The sequence below is a fragment of the Glycine max genome, chromosome 15 (assembly GCF_000004515.6).
Source record: "Glycine max cultivar Williams 82 chromosome 15, Glycine_max_v4.0, whole genome shotgun sequence".
NCBI lineage: Eukaryota > Viridiplantae > Streptophyta > Magnoliopsida > Fabales > Fabaceae > Glycine > Glycine max.
Genome location: NC_038251.2, coordinates 28,316,141 through 28,324,361, shown reverse-complemented (window position 1 = coordinate 28,324,361; position 8,221 = coordinate 28,316,141). Strand labels below are relative to the sequence as shown.

Below are 8,221 nucleotides of genomic sequence, written 5' to 3'. Positions count from 1 at the left end.
CATGGCATAGTAAGAAACAAAATAGTGTTGCTTTATCTTGATCATTGCCTTTGAGTCTCCTTTTGTGGGTGCACAACTCCTTTAGAAACTTGGCATATCTTGGAATTTGCTTGATGGCATCTAGCAGAGGTATGTTCACCTCTACTTTCCTGAAAGTCTCTAAGATCTCCTTATCCACTTCTTCCATCTTTTTGTTTAGAATTGCTCTAGGTGGAAACGAAAGAGGGATAGGAGGCCACTGCATGTCAGAACTACTAGAAGAAGGTCCACCTGCATGAAAAGTTTTGTTAACTCCCTCATGATCAGGAAGCTTTCTCTTTTGTTCAGCTAGCTCATCCTCTTTTTTAGGTGTAGAATGAAGCTTGACAGGTTGATGTGCCATCATTTTCTTCTATTTCTTAAACCCTTTTTGCACCATTTTAATTACTGATTAGTCTTAATTGTCAAATTAATTAGGCAGTTTTATTATTTGGGCTCATTCAGCTAATTTGATGTTTTTAATCTAATTTCAGGAATTAATGAAACATTGGGCTTAATCCGGATTTTGGTTGGGGACTTGAAGAGGGCAAATAAAGCAGCGCTTACTTTAGTTAATTTCTAATTAGGAGATTGCAATTTTATTTTATGTGGTTCAGTGTTTATTTCATTTTGGGCCAGAATAATGTAATAGGGCTCAGTTACTTTGAGTGACTCTTTTTAAATAGCATCCTTGGGATTCGTGCAAGGCTATTCTGGGAGGCTATTCAGTATTCAGAGCATTGTTTAGGGTTTTATGTTTTTCTATTCTAATGCTACTGTTCGCGTAATGCAATTTTCCATTTTCTGCTTCTAATTACAATTTCGTTCTTATTTCTTCTTCTGCTTTCATTTACGTTTATGTTTCATTTACATTTCTGCTTTTAGTTTCATTTACGTTTTCTGTTTGAATCTATGGAAGGCTAAATATTCTGGTGTTGTTTCCTTTTGAGGATGAAGCTCAACTCTCTTCGAGGTTTTGTTTATAATGTGGCTTCCTGGCAGTTTTCCCTTCACCAGTTAACCCACATTCGTTAATATTAATCTGTGCACGCTTCATGTTCGATTAATTGCCTCTGAGCCTAACTTGCGTTCATGCTTAATGGACGAAGGGTTAACTGGTGTATGTGTTGCCTAATCACGTATTGACAACCCTAAGTTGATTTTCGCTTAGTAAATTGAAATAGGGTTGGATTAAGTGGTTAACTGTTAGGGACAAATTCTCCATAACCCAGGACAAGAGAATGGCTTCTGAATCAGAGGAAACAACCCGTTTTTAATATTATTAGTTTCCTATTCCAGTTTACTTGTTCTGTTCTTTAAATCACAGAACAAATAAACCCCCCCAATCGTAACTATTACTGCAAGTGTATTATGAACATTTGGTTTATCATTGCTCATTGGGAAACGACCTAGGATCACTTCCTAGTTACTGCATTTTCATGTTTATTTGATTCGGGTACGGCCTCGATGAAATTTGGCGCTGTTGCCGGGGAGTAGTGTCCAAAGGTTTATAATAGCTAGTGTCGTGTTAGTGTTTAATTATTTTGTGTTTTATGTTTAATTGTTAGTGTTGTGTTAGTATGTGTGTTAGTGTTGTTTAGTATCCTGGTATTTTGTTTAGTGTGTGTTTTGTTTTAGTTTTTCTGTTAAGCACTTCCCCTGTTTCAGTTTTGGGTGTTTTGCTTTGAATAGTATTTTGCGACGAACTTAGCGACCACTTTTGCTTGCGGCAAAATAGAGTAGTAGTAGAAATCATGCAGCGACGGATTTTAGCGACCACCCTTGTTGAATTATTTGGGATTTTTTGTTTTAGTAGCTAGAGTTGTTATTTTTGGCTGAATTTTTTTGTGGTAACTTATTTTAATCTATATTTTGTGAGAAAAATAGCTAGAGCCTTTAGTTTGGTCAGATTTGAAAGTTCCAAAAAAGTAGCAAATTTTGTTTTTGTCAAAACTTCAAACGGCCATAACTTTTGCTCTGGTTATCAAAATCGCAATTATTATATATGTATTTGGGTTAGAAAAAAATTTCCTACACTGTGGCAGCTTGCTGTAGGCTGATTGAGGTCTCCATCATCCAAAAAAAGTGATTCTGTCAAAAGTTTTTTATTTTTCAAGTTTTATTCACTTATTTTTCTCAACCTACCATTTTTAGCTTCCATAGTTAGAATTTGAATTTTTGTTTGAAATTTTATGTGCTATCTTCTCATCATTTTATAAGGTTTATCACAAAATTTCAATTCATTTGGATATCATTTGAGGGTAGCTGTAGTTCAAACCTACACCTTTATTTACATGACAAGGCAACTAGTTGTGCATGTTGAATGTAGTGTATGACTAGAGGCAATGATGCAATCCTACCCCGCAAGGGCATTGGATAGAAGACTCCAAGTAGATTGGGCCAGAGATCCAAGGGAAGGCCCTAGGGTTCTCATGAGCCTTAGGGTAGATTTTGAGCCCATGGGCTAAGTATGAGCCCGCTTATCTTTGTAAATATTAGAATATGTTTTTTCCTTCGTTTAGGTCTTGTATTTTGGCCATTCCAGTAAGATAGGGTTTTAGCCTTGTATTTCGAGGCATTTTGAGTAGTCTTTGTAGTAGGGACTTTTTTTTTTGTATTTTCATGTATTTTGTCATGGGGGTGAGCTTAGCTATTATAGGGGGTGTGTAGCTAAGTTCAAGCTTCTCATCTCAAGGAGGTGAGCTTAGCTATTAGAGAGGTGTGTGTAGCTAAGCTCTAGCTTCTTTAGAAATCTTTTCAAGGAAGCTTCTCAAGGAGGTGAGCTTAGTTATTAGAGGGGTGTGTGTAGCTAAGCTCTAGCTTCTCAAGGAAGTTTCCTCAAAGAAGCTTCTCAAGGAAGTTTTCTCAAGAAAGCTTCTCAAGGAAGCTACCTAGTCTATAAATAGAAACATGTGTAACACTTGTTGTAACTTTGATGAATGAGAGTCTTGTGAGACATACTTCAAAGTTCCACGACCTTAAGAGAGTATTCTTAGACATACTTCAAAGTTCCACGCTGTATTACCTTGCTCCAAGGTCCATCACGAGCTGGGATGACCTTAAGAGAGTATTCTTAGAAAAAAAATTTCCTGCTTCCAGGACCACGACCATCAGGAAGGATATCTCAGGTATTAGACAACTTAGTGGAGAGAGCCTATATGAATACTTGGAGAGATTTAAAAAACTATGTGCCAGTTGCCCTCACCATCAGATTTCGGAGCATCTTCTTCTCCAATATTTTTATTAAGGACTCAGTAATATGGAGAGAAGTATGATAGATGCTGCCAGTGGTGGAGCCCTTAGAGACATGACTCTTGTTGAAGCCAGAAATTTAATTGAGAAGATGGCTTCCAACTCCCAGCAGTTTAGTGCCAGAAATGATGCTATAGTCATCAGAGGAGTGCATGAGGTAGCTACAAACTCATATGCATCATCGGAAACTAAGAAGCTTGAAGGCAAACTAGATGCATTGGTTAACTTAGTAACCCAGTTGGCCTTGAATAAGAAATCTGTACCTGTCGCAAGAGTCTGTGGTTTATGCTCCTCTGCTCACCACCATACAGACCTTTGCCCTTCCATGCAGCAACTTGAAGCAATTGAGCAGCCTGAAGCTTATGCTGCAAACATTTACAATAGACCTCCTCAACCTCAGCAGCAAAATCAACCACAACAGAACAATTATGACCTCTCCAGCAACAGATACAATCCTGGATGGAGGAATCACCCTAATCTCAGATGGTCTAGCCCTCAACAACAACAACAGCAACCTACTCCTTCCTTCCAAAATGCTGCTGGCCCAAGCAGACCATACATTCCTCCACCAATCCAACAACAGCAACAGCCCCAGAAACAGCAAACAGTTGAGGCTCCTCCGCAACCTTCCCTCGAAGAACTTGCGAGGCAAATGACTATGTAAAACATGCAGTTTCAACAAGAGACCAGAGCCTCCATTCAGAGCTTAACTAATCAGATGGGACAATTGGCTACACAATTAAATCAACAACAGTCCCAAAATTCTGACAAGCTGCCTTCTCAATCTGTCCAAAATCCCAAAAATGTCGGTGCCATTTCATTGAGGTCGGGAAAGCAGTGTCAAGGACCTCAACCCGTAGCACCTTACTCATCTGCAAATGAACATGCCTAACTTCACTTTACTCCATGTCATACCCTAATTTCGTCCGGGGACCTTTGCTTGATGACATGCGACCTTTCTTTGGTCCTTGTGAGGTGCTTGGCATCCATCATTAGGCAATTTGTGAAATTCCAGGACATGCCAAAAAACCAAAAAAAATATTGATGCACAATCCGTAAGTTTCCGTGACACACCGGAAATCAAACGGAAGCATCGTTGCACAATTAAGTGAGGTTCCGTAACATTCCGTAAGTCAAAAGGGGGATGATTATGTAATCCGCAAGGTTCCGTAACATTACGGAAAGAAAACAAGTATCGTTACGAAATTCGTAAGTTTCCGTAACTTTACGAAAAAAGAATCACCAAAAAACAGCAGAGGGGGGTGTACTTAGTAAAAATGGGGGTGCAAATAGCACCCAGGCCCACTTGGGCCCTCTAGAATATTCCTCCAGAAGGCTGTTGCTTCTGGAGGAAGCAACCTGGCTCGCCTGGGCGAGCTGAGCTCGCCTGGGCGAGCTGGGCGGCAACCACCTCCCCTATTTTGCTATAAATAGGGGAGGAAGTGAAGAAGAAAAGGGTTCAGCCCCTTTGGCACTTCTCTCTCTTTCGAATTTGCTTGGAAAAATTGTTTCCGTGAAGAAAATCTAAGCCGAGGCGCTTCCGAAACGTTTCCGTAACGTTTCCCGTGAGGAATTTCGCAAAAGTTTCCACCGTTCTTCGACGTTCTTCATCCGTTCTTCATCGTTCTTCGATCTTCAACGGGTAAGTACCTCGAACCAAGCTTTTCGATTCATTCTATGTACCCGTAGTGGTCCACATTGTGTTTCGTGCATTTTTATTCTCGTTTTGTTTACTTTTTATACCCCCTGTTGACGTGCTTAAGCCATTTTACTTAAGTCATTTCTCGCTTAACTTAAAAATAAAATCAATTTCCACCGAACGTTTGAATTGTATTATCCATTAACTTCGGTTAAAATGAATTCCGACCGTTCGGTCGTGCCGTAACCACGTTGGAAATCAAAAAGAGGTAAAAAAATAATATAATAATAAAAAAAAACATCTTTTAGTAAAATAAAGCGGAAAATCAATCGGACGTTTTCTCTTTGGGATTTCTCATTCTTAATCGAATTGATTAATAACTAAAGTGAAACTAAGGCTAAAATCAACTCGCCTAGTCAAGCTCGTCCACAAAAATAGGCTTTGGAAGTTTGTCATTTCAATTTCTCACTAAGTAAAATGGATCATTTTTAAGGTCCAACGCCTTAAAATGATCACGTCTTAAGTAAAAAGATTCATGCATAAGAAAGAACTACGTAGGTCTGATTTTCTCATCCCAATTGAGGAATACGTAGGAGCAAAGGGAAACACCCTTGTCGACCACAAAAAAGAAAAAAATATAAAAAGGGTATAAAGGATATAAGGACATAAAAGGGAACGTAAAAAATCAAAGTCATGTTTGCACATTCAATTAAAGGCTGCCGTCCCTTGTGACGGACGTGTGGGGTGCTAATACCTTCCCCGTGCGTAAATACAACTCCCGAACCTTTTCACTAAAAAGTTCGTAGATCGCGTCTTTTCCGGTTTTTCCGACGTTTTCCTCAAATAAACGTTGGTGGCGACTCCGCGCGTATTCCTTTCGTGGAACACGCATCCCGCGAGTCACGCGTCGCCCTCCCACCGAAGGGTAGGTTGCGACAGTTGGCGACTCCACTGGGGACTGTTTTTAGAGAGTTAGGCTATTTAATTTTGTGCAATGTTTTACCGTGACTTACCCCTTTGTTGGTTTCCTTTCATTATGTTCTTGTATATATAACTCTTTGATGCTTTTAGTGCATTTTTTTTTTGTATGCATGAGGTAAATATTTATTCATTTGATGCACACAAACACTAACACTATTTGCACACACGGTGAGTTGAAAAAGGGCCCAATACCCGGGTTCGTGGGAACATAAGGAGTGGAGGTGAATCCGTGATCATGCTAGGTCTCCGACTTGCTTGATTACAGTGAACCCTCATCTAGAGTTTTTCTCTTTGAAAACATATTGTTGCTAGTAGTCCCTACTGCTGCAGTATGTTCTTCGAAGGGGATGATACCTCTAGAAACCATCAAGAGAGATATGACTACCTTGGGGGTTATCACTAAAAGCCTAGTTAGCTCTCTCCCTTATAGGTCCCTTAAATAGGGGCACGGAGCAAACATGCTGCGTGCCATTTTTCACACTGCCATGCATAAGTATCATATACCCTTTTGCTTATATTTGTTTGTGAATATTATCATACTATGTACATCCCCGTATTGTACCTTTCGCATGTGCATCATGTGTGGGTTCCGTCTTAATCCCCTCTCTTGGGCAAACCAACGGAGGGTCCGTGTCACCTTCTTAAATACATACGTTGGGCACTTTGCTACCCCAAGACGTTGTATCTAAGAAGGAGACAATTTCCCGAGCTCCCGTATTCATAAATTGCATCCGTGTCATATGCATTCCTTCATGCATTCATCCATTCCACCCATGATAGATGTCGGAGTTTTGATTCGCACTAGATTTTATTTCACTTTAGTAAAACATGGGATCAAGTCAAAATCAAGAGCTTAGAGGTCACCAGTTTACGAAAGTTGGGGCAATTAATGGGTCAACTTCAACGGCAAGCCTTCCGCAAAGCCTATGGTAAGCATTTGGGACCTAGCTAGGGTAGAAGTCTCCATGGAACCAATTGCCTCCCTCGCCCAGTATTATGATCAGCCGTTGAGGTGCTTCATCTTTGGGGACTTCCAGCTATCACCAATGGTGGAAGAATTTGAAGAGATCCTAGGATGTCCTCTAAGGGGAAGGAAACCATACCTCTTCTCAGGGTTCTACCCCTCATTGGCCAGAATTTCTAAAAAAGTCTAAATCTCGACGCAGGAGACCGCCAAAGGCAAGTCGAAAATGGGGTGGTCGAAATACCGAGAAAATATTTGGAGGTAAAAGCAAGAATCTTGGCAGATAAAGGCGAGTGGACCCCATTCATAGATATTCTCACACTGTTGATTTTCGAGGGAGTCCTCTTTCCAAATGTGGATGGGTTGGTGGACCTGGCAGCGATCGACATTTTTCTCGCCTATCATAACCACAAGGAAAGTCCGGTTGTCGCTATGCTAGCCGACCTATATGACACCTTCGACCGAAGATGTGAAGAAAGCAATGCAAGGATTGTTTGCTGTACTCCAGCTCTCTATGTGGGGCTGGTTTCACACCTTTTTCTCCAAGAAGGTAGGCCCGTCTATCCGCTACAAGGTTACCGCTCGTGCGTCGAAAAAGGAAAGGCGAATTGGGACCAACTCTTGGCTAGCATGGGGGGGCGTCTGTTAATTGGTTCCCTCGCTAGAAGGAAGGAAGAATCAAGATTCTATCTTCATGCGAAGGATGTCCAAATGTTCCCTTGATGGGAACAAGGGGTTGTATTAATTATAATCCCGTTCTCGCCATAAGACAGCTTGGCTACCCCATGAGAGGAGCGCCATTAGACGAAAGCATCACGCCTTTCATCGCACGGGGTTTTAGTGACCACAACGCGAGGGTACCCCAAGGAGTTCGCAAGGCATGGGATGCGGCGTGAAGAAAGGACAGAGAGCTTAGGGGAAGCAGTAATGGGATCATCGGCGGCTATCATAAGTGGCTGAGAGTCCGAACACAAGGATTGGATTGGCTCCCAAATCTAAAGACTGTGAGAGACGATGAGGTTAAAGCTTCGGAAGAAAGTGATGAGGTACAAGCCCTAAAGGCAGAGCTTGAAAGAGCCTGGGTAGTCGAAGAGAAGTTCAAGTCCATAGCCATCAAAGTCTGAAAAGAGTATGATGAACTAAGGGATGTCAATATGGCCACCGATGAAGCCTTGGAATGAGAAACCAAGAAGGCCCGAAAGGAAGAACACGACCAAAGCAAAGTTTTGAGGGGCTTTATAGGGCAGCAATAGTAAGCTCAAGCTCCGAAGAGGTGAAAGGAATCATCACGGGTCAAAGGCATGATCTGGAAGGACGAGCTAAAGGCTTGCCTTAGGTCGAAAAGAAATTTGTCCCAACAGTTAAAG

General features: G+C 41.2%; 1 non-coding gene across 1 annotated transcript; it reads right to left on the bottom strand.

Annotated features, from left to right (window-relative positions):
- Positions 1-3,124: 3,124 nt before the first annotated feature.
- On the bottom strand, positions 3,125-3,231 carry LOC112999697 (small nucleolar RNA R71). Its single transcript, XR_003264906.1, has one exon. It is a non-coding gene; the product is annotated as a small nucleolar RNA R71 (small nucleolar RNA).
- Positions 3,232-8,221: the final 4,990 nt, after the last annotated feature.